The sequence below is a fragment of the Acinonyx jubatus genome, chromosome B2, assembly GCF_027475565.1.
Source record: "Acinonyx jubatus isolate Ajub_Pintada_27869175 chromosome B2, VMU_Ajub_asm_v1.0, whole genome shotgun sequence".
In the NCBI taxonomy this organism is placed as follows: Eukaryota; Metazoa; Chordata; class Mammalia; order Carnivora; family Felidae; genus Acinonyx; species Acinonyx jubatus.
Genome location: NC_069385.1, coordinates 26,387,677 through 26,399,898, shown reverse-complemented (window position 1 = coordinate 26,399,898; position 12,222 = coordinate 26,387,677). Strand labels below are relative to the sequence as shown.

General features: G+C 41.9%; 1 long non-coding RNA gene across 1 annotated transcript; it reads left to right on the top strand.

Annotated features, from left to right (window-relative positions):
* Positions 1 to 654: 654 nt before the first annotated feature.
* LOC113598466 (uncharacterized) lies at positions 655 to 10,967 on the top strand. Its single transcript, XR_003419096.2, has 4 exons — positions 655 to 1,218; positions 8,478 to 8,607; positions 9,826 to 9,965; positions 10,593 to 10,967. It is a non-coding gene; the product is annotated as an uncharacterized LOC113598466 (long non-coding RNA).
* The last annotated feature ends 1,255 nt before the right edge of the window (positions 10,968 to 12,222 follow it).

Genomic DNA, 12,222 nt, shown 5'->3' with positions numbered 1-12,222 from the left:
TTGGCATGTAAGGCAGACTCAGCATTTGTCAAATAGATGAATGGGTGAATGGATGAATTTATGATTCAGGTATAGTGGCATGAAGGACACCCTGTGATTGTTTCAATATTTTTCAAGGTCAGATATTACATTATTCCCACAGATTCTATTAATGAGCCCAGAATATCTTATGCCATCTTATTCCACTTAAAGATGATAAGGACGCTCTATTTAATTCTGCCCTGTCTTGCTACTTGTCGATGAAGGCTTCTGGTGAAAGTGCAACCAAACGAACGTGAGTTCACTCCCGGGTGAGTCACAGATAGAAACTCCACCAGTGGAGTTGTTGCACAAAGGAAACTATTTGCAGCAAATAAAAGAGGTCACAGGCAATAACTTCCAAAGCCATAACTACCCAAGCAAGAGTGCCTGGATCTCTTTCATTTAGGGTTAGAATGAATATTTAGATAGGGGAGCCTAGCCATCATATGTCGAGGTGGGCACAAGGTCATGCCTGTGCCTTAAGGAAACACACCTATACATACATTGCTATGTCATATAAACGAGGCCTGTGCTCCTCTGTGGGCGGAGAATTTACTATTATGAGGTAAAGGTAACTACTGGTCACTCTGTGGGCCACTCCATGGTCCATCTGTGCAGGTGAGTCACGGATTAAGCTCAAACTGGTCTAGGTGGTCTGCGTCATCAGAGCTCTTCATCTGGGTAGTCATTATTGCTTGAGGGGTAGTTTCGGTTTCCATCAGGGGATGCTCTGCTTCTAGGATCTTTGCCTTAGTTAAAAGATAACCTGGAAAGAAGAGCTTAAGGACAAATGTGGGACAAAGGTTGGTGGGTACAAGCAGATGAGCAGTAAAGGTCAGGTCTTGGGATTCAGCTGGTGACAAAAACATATCTGATGCTGGAGCTACAGCTACCAATCTTTTTTTTTTTTCTAATGTTTTTATTTAGTTTTGAGAGAGAGAGAGAGAGACAGAGCATGAGCAGAGGAGGGGCAGAGAGAGACACACACAGAATCCGAAGCAGGCTCCAGGCTCTAAGCTGTCAGCACAGAGCTTTATGCAAGGCTCGAACTCGTGAACTGCGAGATCATGACCTGAGCCCAAGTCGGATGCTCAACCAACTGAGCCACCCAGGCACCCTGACAGCTACCAATCTCTAAGTGCTGATTGGACAATCACCAAGGAAGGATATTTCAGGAAGGTCATGTTTGATTTTCAAGTAAGTCTCCTTAATTAATTATTTATATCTCAATTAATTATATCTCACAAAGTATCCATATTTGACTCCATTCTGTCTTGAAAAGAAATATTTAGGGGTGCCTCCGGGTGGCTCAGTCGGTTAAGAGTCTGACTTCGGCCCAGGTCATGATCCCACCCTTTGTGGGTTCCAGCCCTGCGTCAGGCTCTGTGCTGACAGCCAGGAGCTCAGCGCCTGGGGCCTGCTTCGGATTCTGTGTTTCCCTCTCTCTCTGCCCCTCCCCTGCTTGCACTCTGTCTCCTCAAAATAAATAAATATTAAAAAAAAGTGTTAAAGAAAAGAAATATTTAAATCAGAATGGAAAACATTTTACAATTTTTCAAAAGGAACTAGAATAACTCTTAATGTGCTATTAGATTCCAAAGTTCAGTGAAAATGCTTCATTAAAATATCCTTTCCCCCATGGTCATGGGACCATCATCCTAGGACACTTAAGAGCTATCCACTGTATTTGTGGATATCAGGTAATTTTATGAGATCTCAAAGTTATTTTTCATTGAATGGGGTCAGGGTAACATTTAAATGAGGAGTGAAAATAAGGTGTGGAATTTGCTAAGAGGGTGCCTTTCCATTCATTATGCTTCTGGAAAGATAATGCAAAGTGGCAAAAAAGAGGGAACAGTGATCCTCAGGCTTAATATTTCTAAATCCTTGAGACAAGGTCCAGGATTAAATGGATACAGTGATAAGTACACAATTTAATTCAAGCCATTAAATGATTTTCCATTAAGATGATTTCGATTCAGTTACAATGAAATTTAATTAATATTTATTGAGCGCCTTGAGGAAACAAAGTTTTGATCATGGGTTTCTCGGTATTTCCTGGTTGTTCTCAGTTAAAAGCTCTGTTCCAGCTCTGGACATAATCCACTCTTACTCTTCTAACTCCCGGACCTAATCTCATGCCAATGGATGCCTCTTGTAGAGTTTATTCCCACAATCTCTTTGCACAAGCAGAAGTGTGGATTCTCAAGAAGAGAAAGTTATTGAGCTGTCTTCTGCCCAGCTTCCATTCCCCAAATTCCCCACAGACACCCCCAATGCACCCCAAATCAGTTGCCCTCAGTCCCGGCTACACTTTAGAATTACCTGGGGAACTTTGAAGTTCTCTTTAGGAAGTTGAAGAAAAACTTTTAATTGGGGAGCTCTTTGCCAGGCTAATTAAATGATCTGAGTGTGAGACACTCACAGATTTTTGGTTTTGTTTTTTAAATTTCTAGGTCATTTTATTAGTTGTATTCTTTTCTCTCCTCCCATTCCCAGTAATTTCTGGGTCGTTTTAATATTTGTCCAAGGAGGAGACTATTGAAATACAATTCAACAGAGAAGACTTGAAGCTCTTAATTGGCTTTATTAGGCAATTCACGAAATGGGCACCATCCCACCTAGGAAGCAAAGAGGAGCTCCCAGGAGTTGTCCAACACGGGAGGTATTTATAGATGGGAGGGTGGGGCAAGGAAGTTATTAGCAAAAGAAAAGGATTGTTTTTGCGAGGTTGCTTTCCCTCGGGGGCAATAGTGGGGGGTCTTGTTATGCAGATGACCTCATCTTGCTTTTGGGGGGTGGGGATGGAGAGGGCCCACGGGGCAGATTACTTCATTAGCACTAAGCAGAAAATTCCTGAGTGACCAGTTAAGACTAAATTTCTGGGGCAAGTTGAAACTGCAGTTAGGTTAGGTGTTAAGACCAAGTTTGGAGGCTGGGGCTGAGTCACGTCATTCCGAGCTTGTAGGTTTTGTTGTCATTGTTGCTTTTGTTTTTTGTTTTTGTTTTTTTAACAATGATGAGGTTTTAGAGTGTTGGGGGTTTGGAGCTGATGGCCAAGAAAAAATTCTTGAAGACGTCTTTGGTGCAAAAAAGGTGATTTTATCAAAGCACGGGGACAGGACCTGCGGGCAGAAAGAGCTGCACCGGGGTTGAAGAGTGACTGGTTATACACTATGGAGTTGGGGGAGATAAAGTCAAGAGGAAGTTTCTTTTTTTTCTTTTATTGAAAATTTTATTTTATTTTATTTTTAATATCATTTATTGTCAAATTGGCTTCCATATAACACCCAGTGCTCATCCCAACAGGTGCCCTCCTCAATGCTCATCACCTACTTTCCCTTCCTGCCCATCGTCCATCAACCCTCAGTTTGTTCTCTGTATTCAAGAGTCTCTTATGGTTTGCCTCCCTCCCTCTCTGTTTGTAACTTTTTTTCCCCTTTCCTTCCCCCATGGCCTTCTGTTAAGTTTCTCAAGATCCACATATGAATGAAAACATATGGTACCTGTCTTTCTCTGACTGACTTATTTCACTTAGCATAATACCCTCTAGTTCCATCTATGTTGCTGCAAATGGCAGGATTTCATTCTTTCTCATTGCCTAGTAGTATTCCATTGTATGTATAAACCACATCTTCTTTATGCATTCGTCAGTTGATGGACATTTAGGCTCTTTCCATAATTTGGCTATTGTTGAAAGCACTGATAATAAACATTGGAGTACAAGTGCTCCTATGCATCAGCACTCTCGTATCCCTTGGGTAAATTCCTAGCAGTGCTATTGCTGGGTCACAGGGTAGTTCTATTTTTAATTTTTTGAGGAAATTCCACATTGTTTTCCAGAGCGGCTGTACCAGTTTGCATTCCCACCAACAGTGCAAGAGGGTTCCCGTTTCTCCACATCCTCGCCGGCATCTATAGTCTCCTGACTTGTTCATTTTAGCCACTCTGACTGGTGGGAGGTGGCATCTCAGTGTGGTTTTGATTTGTATTTCCCTGATGAAGAGCATCATTTCATGTGTCTGTCTGTTGGTCAACTGGATATGTTTGGGAAAATATCTATTCGTGTCTTCAAACCATTTCTTTACTGGATTATTTGTTTTTTGGGTGTGGAGTTTGGTGAATTCTTCATAGATTTTGGATACCAGCCCTTTATCTGATATGTCATTTGCAAATATCTTTTCCCATTCTGTTGGTTGCCTTCTAGTTTTGTTGATTGTTTCCTTTGCAGTGTAGAAGCTTTTTATCTTGGTGAGGTTCCAATAGTTCATTTTTGCTTGTATTCCCTTGTAAAATTTTTTTTTAATGTTTATTTATTTTTGAGAGAGAGAGAGAGAGAGAGAGAGAGAGAGAGACAGGGCGTGAGCAGGGGAGGGGCAAAGAGAGAGAGAGACAGAGACTCTGAAGCAGGCTCCAGCCTCTGAGCGGTCAGCATAGAGCCCAATGCGGGGCTCCAACTCACAAGCTTTGAGATCATGACCTGAGCTGAAGTTGGACACTTAACTGACTGAGCCACCCAGGCGCCCCCAAGAGGGAGTTTCTTAAAGGGATTTCCATATGATAAAGACTAAGATTATTGGAGGCTTAGCTACTGGCAAGCTAAAGTTGTTTTTCCCTCTAGCAAAGCATTATCATTAAGACAGTAGGAGGTTCCTGGAAAAATGTTATATATACTCTGTATTTTCCTAGAGTATGTCAATAGGCTGCAGGTTATAAGAAAATTTAATTTTACCGACCATTTCCTTCTTGCCTTTGTTCCCACATCACTATGGAGGAGAGATTGGTATTAGGGGCTCCAGGAAACTGAGTCTATAGGTTTTTGGAAGTTAGGTTATTGATAAGATTGCCTTTTTCTTGTAACTTACTAAGATATTTATAAACTGATGGAAGCTCACGTCCTGCATGACTGTGATCCCTGTCTGTTAACCATTGGTTTTCTCTCCCTTTCCTTTGTCACACCTGGGAGGTAGGGGGCGTTGTCAGCTTGTGCTTTGCTCTCAGCTTGCCTTATGCTCTCTCATCAACAAAACCTGTGCCTTACACAAAGCAGGACTCTCATATACCCTAATGTGTCTGTAGTTAAGTCTCTGTTTTTCTCTGCCCTTTAAAGTGTAAATTGCATAGAATCAATAGTTTTAAAGGTAAAACATATCTTAGAGATCCTCTCTTTGACTTTATTTTTGGAAATCTCCTGCAAAGGATGCATGGAGAACCATTTGAAAAATTTAAAGACTTAGTAGGATGAAGACGTTTTGGAGAGAACTGTTTAGAAAGCAAATGCAACGGTCTCTTTTATGTGGAATAGCAGGCCAAAGTATGTTCACAGATCCCCAGAATAGCTGTGCTATACTGGACGTGCCTGGGTGCTGAAGTCAGGAGACTCTTCAAGTCTGGCCCTTAGGATGATGGGCGTGTCTCAGCTATTCCTATCTAAGCTATCTTTCTTTCTTTCTTTCTTTCTTTCATTTCTTTATTTTGAGAGAGAGAGAGAGAGAGAGAGAGAGAGAGTATGTGCGCAAGGAGGAGGGACAGAGAGAAGGAGAGACAGAATCTCAAGCAGCCTCTATGCCACCGGTGCAGAGCCCCATGTGGGGCTCAAACTCACAAACCTTGAGATCATGACCAGAGCCAAGATCAAGAGTCAGACACTTAATGGAGTGAGTCACCCAGGTACCCCAAAGCCATTTTCTTACTTGTAAAAATGTGAAGGATAATGCCCCCGGCACTTGTTTTGAGGCTTACACTGGATAAGTATTTATGAGCGTCAGTGATACATAGTTTGATTTCTTTTAATGGTTGTAAAAATTGCAAGAACCTTCCTTCACTGACCTTAAAAGAGAAAAAGAATTAATTATTTTGCATTTGAATAGGTATTTCTCTATTCTGTCAGTTCTCTAAATATCTCAGATTCCCAGCATAATCTCGTTTAATTTTGCCAGTTGGATTAAAAAAAAATGTATCTGGACTGCTTCCTATGGTTCATTGCTGGCCTCAATTCTGCTCTATTCTTTGAAGCATGTGAATGAAATATAAGCTCCATCGTTGTTCTAAGGGCATTTAGTATAGTGGTAGCCTATGAGAGAACTAATCTATATTTAAAAATATATCGGTTTTAAAATTTGTTTAGGGAGAGGAAAACAAAAGAACTAATTACTTGAAGTGAACAAACTCAAAGCAGGTGGAGAACATGGTGAGTTATCCACCAGACGTGACAAGGAAAGTTAGGAATGCACTCGCCGTGGGGGCTCCCAGGCCCCAGGAGACTAATGCAGGGCAGGTTTCTGATGGTCTTTCAGTTGGAGCCTCAAGGAAAGCAGATCTCAAAGCACTTTTCTATTCTGCCTAGGAGAAGTACCAGGGTAGCCTATCAGAGAAAGAAAAACAAGAGAAGATAAGATCTTAACTAGACTGTCTAGGGCAAGCACTTGCTTTTAACCTCAGAACTAAGAGGAAGTGGTGTAGTGTCAGAGTGTTGTTTGCAAGGTCGGAAGTTGCACACCAGCCTGGAACAATGCAGACGTCTTCCCAGGCCTCTGATTATAAGTGACAATTGCAGCATCAAGTTTATTGGGCTAAAAAATAACAGAAAGAAATGCCATCCCCCAATATTTTCAGGGAACGAATTCTTGGAAAAATTGTTTCCCTATGTCTCCTACTCCCAAAGCCTTTAACCTGCTTGCTCGCAGGCTGGGGAGGTTACCGAAATTAGAACCACAGGAGAAATTGAATGATGACAGTTGAGTCTAGTTAGAAAAAGTATTGCACTGTACTTAGTGGTGACGTACCTTTAAATCTTAGCTATGTATACTGACTCTTTGATTATGCCTCGCAGGTAAGTTAGAATAATGAGTTTTGCTATTTATCTTGATCCAAAAAAGAATGTTGTTGGATGTAAAATTATGTATTATTAAAAAGAAAATGACAGGCTCAAGGTGGAGTCACTTGCCCCCCGGACAGAAAACCAAGACTTAATTTCAATTTCAGACTCTTCAAGGAGTGAAATTTTAATCCAATCAGTCTGAAATCCGCACACCCCTCCCCCCAGAACTAATGAGGTAATCTGTCACCGGGGCCCTCTCTATTCAAGGGAAGATGAGGTCATCTGCATGATAAGACCCCAACCCCCCCCCCCCAAGAGAAGGTGACCTTGCCTGTAATCCTTTCTTTTCTTTTGCTAATAACTTCGGTTCCTCTTTCTTATCAAAACTTTCCATTTTGTATAACTCCTTGGAGCTCCCCTCTCCTTGTTAAATGGGGTGCTTCCCAATTCATGAGTTACTTAATAAAGCCAATTAGATCTTAACATTTACTCATTTGAGTTTTATTTTTTAACAGTCCCTTATTTCAGCTTTTTAAATTCCCTGCTCTTTGGACCTAGGACATCTTAGATTGTCACTCTGTCTACCTAATGGCTTCTCTACAAATTATAAACTAGCATCCTCCAGATTACAAAACCATGATCCATGAATAGAAATTATAGAGGTGAAATATTCACCTGAGAACTGTCTGGGAACTAAAAATGTCCAATAATGTAGAAGGCTGCCTTCCAGAGGGCTTAGCTCAGGGTCATGAGAAAGAATTCAAGCTAAGCCTAAATGCTCATCTGCTCAAGATGTTTTGGAAGCCATTCTGGGGCTCCAGGGCTCAGGAGGAGGCTGGATTGATTACAAGGTCTCTTCCCAACATAAGATTATATGACTTGGAAGTAAATCTGACACAGAAAACTGGTTTCTGCCACCTTTCTGATTTTAGACGATCAAGTATTTATGGATAAAGGCACTAACTTCAAAGTGAGAAAATGAAGAGTATGGCCTATTTGTAAGCTGAACCTTCTCAAGCTATATTGGGATTCGTTAAAGAACAAAACTTCAACTGAGCAAATTTGAACATTTAATTGGCTTTATTAAGCATTTGATGGTTTGGGCAGCATCCTATCTAGCAAGCAGAGGGGAGCTCTAAGGAGTTGTACAAAATGCAAGATTTTTTATAGGAAGGAGAGAGGAGCAAAACATTATTAGCAAAAATGAAACAAAGACCCTTCCAGGTAAGGCTACCTTAAGGGAAAGGACAGGGGGTCTTATTAGTTGGCTTACCCTATCTTCCTCTGGGGGATGGAGAGGACCCATGTGACAGATTATCTCATTGGTGTTGATCAGAAAATTCCTGAGTGACTAGTTAAGACTACGTTTCAGGGGCAGGTTGAAACTGCAATTAGGTATTACGCCCTGGTTTAGACTGGGCCTAAGTGGTGCCATTTTGGGCCTGTGATTTTCTTTTTAACAGGTTCCTTAGACAACTATATTAGTACTTTTAAAAATTAAAATATCACCCAGCTTTGTTGTCCTGAATTCCTTTCACATGTATTCCCTGGTCCCTCTTCTGTCTTACTTTGCCAATGTGTTCTTCAATGCGTTTATGTCTTACCTATTCATTATGTCCGTTATACCCAATTACAGGGCACTTTCACGGCAGATTGATTTTCATTGCAGACTCCAGTGAAATCACATAGATCGGTTCACCAACAACCTACGGAGCCTGAAGTCCTGTTCTTTGTATCTACTTAAGACATGAGGATAGATAAAAGGGGTCCGTCATTGGTGCTTTGCGTGAGAAATGTATTGCATAAAACACAATTTATTTCCTTAACTCTTTATAAGCTCTTCCAAAGCCGATAGCAAAGCTTATTCCTTCCTAAAAAGGGGAGGCTGCAGACAAAATTGAGTCTTCTTCCCCAGTGCCTGGGCGTTGCACATGTGGGGATAACAGCTGGCCTGGGGGATATTAATAGATTGCCATTGTCCTTGCACCCGGCCATGGTCGCACTCCAGGCTAGAACCAGAGCAGCTGCAGAGGGTCTTGGCAGATTTTTCGGAGCCACAGAAATGAGAAAAATCATTATCTTAGAAATGCATGATATGCTAGCCTCCACTGAACCCCCTCAGATACTCAGGAAGGATAAATGAAGTACACAGTAAAATAAAATTATTTTGAATACTCTCCAAACTATTTAGTCCACTTTTCTATTATCTTAAGGATACAGAACATTGCCTCTAAAGAAAAATAAAATAGGAGAGGTATTTGAGTAAGAGAAAAATATGGGGCTAAACACTGGAATTTGAATCTGTATAAATGCTATATGATTGAAGTTCTTAGATGGTACAGCTAAGATACCCATTCCAAGTAAAATAAGGATCTGGTTGCGAAAATAAGAAAAAAATAAGTCAACAGAATTATACTTGTACTGCAGATCTATTATATACCCAATTAAAAATGCTAGAGGATTTCTTCTACTTCCGTCTTTTCCTTTCCCTTTCCTCCCCTCCCCTCCCCTCCCCTTCCTAGTCTCTTCCCTTCCCTTCCTAGTTTCTTCTGGTTCCCTTTTCCTGCCGTTTCTTCTTCTCTCTTTGCTTTTACCAAGATTTCCTAAACACTTTGTGCATAAGGCCTTGTCACATCTGCAGAGTTGAGGAGAAAGTTGCCCCCCCTCTTTCCCAGCTGCTGCCACTCTCAGGGATATAGCAGCTTTGTAAAACATTCAAATATAAGTTAGAATGGGCTCAGCTGGGAAGGTGCAGTAAAGTGTGACACACGTTGAAGGGTGGGAGAGATTGGGTTCTGCCAGCAAATGGGGAAGGTCGTGCAGGGAAAGCAGCCAGTCGTGGAATAGGATGGAGGGGGTCTACTTCTGAGAGACTGTGGAGACAGAATCCACAGGGTCTTGAAACTCAACAGATAATGTGAGCAAAATGAGGTGGAGACAAAGATACCTTCAGCCTTTTAATTACTTGTACTGCTTCCTCACAGAGTTAGGAAAACAGAGCGGATGAATGTGCCTGTTCTCTCATGGCAGCCTCTGTTCTCGCTCCTCTCCAGCTGGGAAGTAGGATTGAACACTACTGTTGATTCCACCAAAGAAAATCCACCCCATCAACCAGTGTTGACAGGTTGGTCTGTTCCATGTGGTTTTGTGTGTGTGTGTGTGTGTGTGTGTGTGTGTGAAAGAGAGTATGTGGAGACGGGGGCGGGTGGAAGGTATTTACAGCCCAAGACATTTTATTTTATGAGGTGGGTCTCTTCTCCCAGATATCTTCTTCAAATGGCACCCTCCCCCCACCCACCCAGTTCATGAGTCTCCTCCTCCCGGTCTTTCCTCCTCCTTCCCTTTCATATAATGTCCAATTTGGAGGTTGGATTTGGCCATCCTTGGACAAATAGGTAAAAGTGCTTTTCACAGCTGTGTATTACTGTGGAAAACCCATCAAAACAGCTGTAGTGTTCCATTCCTACTGTATTTCATTTGTAATCTATTTTTTTATGTTTATTTATTTTGAGAGAGAGAACACGCGCATGTGGTGGAGGGGCAGAGAGAGAAAGGGAGAGAGAGAGAATCCAAAGCAGGCTCCTCACCGTCAGCACAGAGACCAATGTGGGGCTCGGCCCCACGGACATGAGATCATGACCCGAGGCAAAACCAAGAGTCTGGATGCTTAACGGGTTGAGTCACCCAGGCACCCCCAGCCTTCTCCCCTTCTCAGTCCCCTGTGCACTTACTCTCCACTCTCTTGTTGCAGGATTTTTTTTACCACAATACTCGGGATTCGTTGTCTCGCTGCCTCAAAGAATGAAGAGGTAGACACAAAATAAGCATCAGGGCAAAGTTTATTAGAGTATAAGATCAGAAAGGAAGAATAATAGGAAAGCTCTCTTTACAGAGAGGGGACATTCGAGGGTTGAATACCCACGACTCTAGGCAAGGGTCCTCGTTTTACAAGGTTCTGATCAGCCCTCCCCTCTCCCTTCCCCCTTGTTCCTTCTCAGGTTCTGCCCTTATTGGCTAGATGGTTCTAGGTGCTGGGTTGTCCATTCTTGATAGGCTGGTTTCCGGCATATGAGGGGTGGTGTGTGGGCACACTTAGGTCTTTTGTAAAATTCCTGAGGGGAAATCTGAGAGGGAGTAGGTGGGGTCTGTTACATTCTTCAGAGGAACCTTATGCCTGAGGGGGCTTGCTGTGGTCTGACACTCCCAGCATTGTTCCCAAATAGGTGTTTTTCCCCACCCTGGGACCTGAGGTCCTATCCTTTCCCTCTCTGCCTCTTGTACCCTGTCTTTTCCTATCATACTCTGATACACAGCGATGAACCTCACCTCAACTCCTCCTCACCCATCACTTCATACAATCTTCAGGAGTCTAATTCTGAAGATGACTTCATTTGTGCTCAGCAAACGAGATCCTCAAACTGAAAGATCCATACCCTTTACAGGATGGCAGATGGGTTTTAAACACTCAAATTTTATTTCTGTCACACACAAAAATGTTATCAAGCCTAGTATCTAAAGCACTGCCGGGGAAAGATTTTAAATACCCATTTTGTAATCTCAGCGACCAATCATATATGCTCAGAGATAGAGAAGTCAAGACCAATGTTTCCGCGTGCTCTCTGACCAGTGGTGGTCAAAGAGGATCGCCCCTGATTTCGCATCTGTGCCAGTCCTTCTCGTTTTGAGCATTTTTGTCTGTGGAGATTTATCATTATCCTTCGTTATTTGGTGTCAGTCCCAACCATCGTGCTATGGAGGAGACTTTGTCTGCCACTCACCTGCATGGTCCATGGAGCCTGCTCTGTACCTGTTGATAAGGAAGCTAAGTCATAGTATATAGAAGCCAGAAAATGCTACTTCTCTCATACTTGGCTGAACCCTGAGGAAAAATACTATCTTCCTTAAATCAACCATAGAAGCATTTTGCATTCTTCCTGCCTTTCTTTCCCTTCAAGACAAATCTTGTCACCTCCTTTTATTGGATGGATTGGAAATCCAAGACTTTTTCTTTGATGTCAAATATGTGGATTATTTTATGTTGGGAATTTCCTTCTCTGTTCACTCTTTTTCTAGTGTTCAGGAGAAATACAACTCTTGACCATGTCATTTATTAGAAATGCAGTTTAACACGGAACCAGAACTAATCCCCCTCAAAATTCCTTTTGTTCTGTGGTCTTGGATTTCTGAGGGAGCCTACTTAAAACTTGACGTAACTCTAAACTTTCACTGATTCTTTGAGCACCCAGCCTTCAGGTAGGTACGGTCTACTTTCTTAATTTATTATTCACTGTATTTAATAATAAGGGTGATCCAAGATATGTAAATTACAAAGAAAATGAGAATTTTTCCATTAAAGGTATGTTTTGACTTCTTAACGTGAA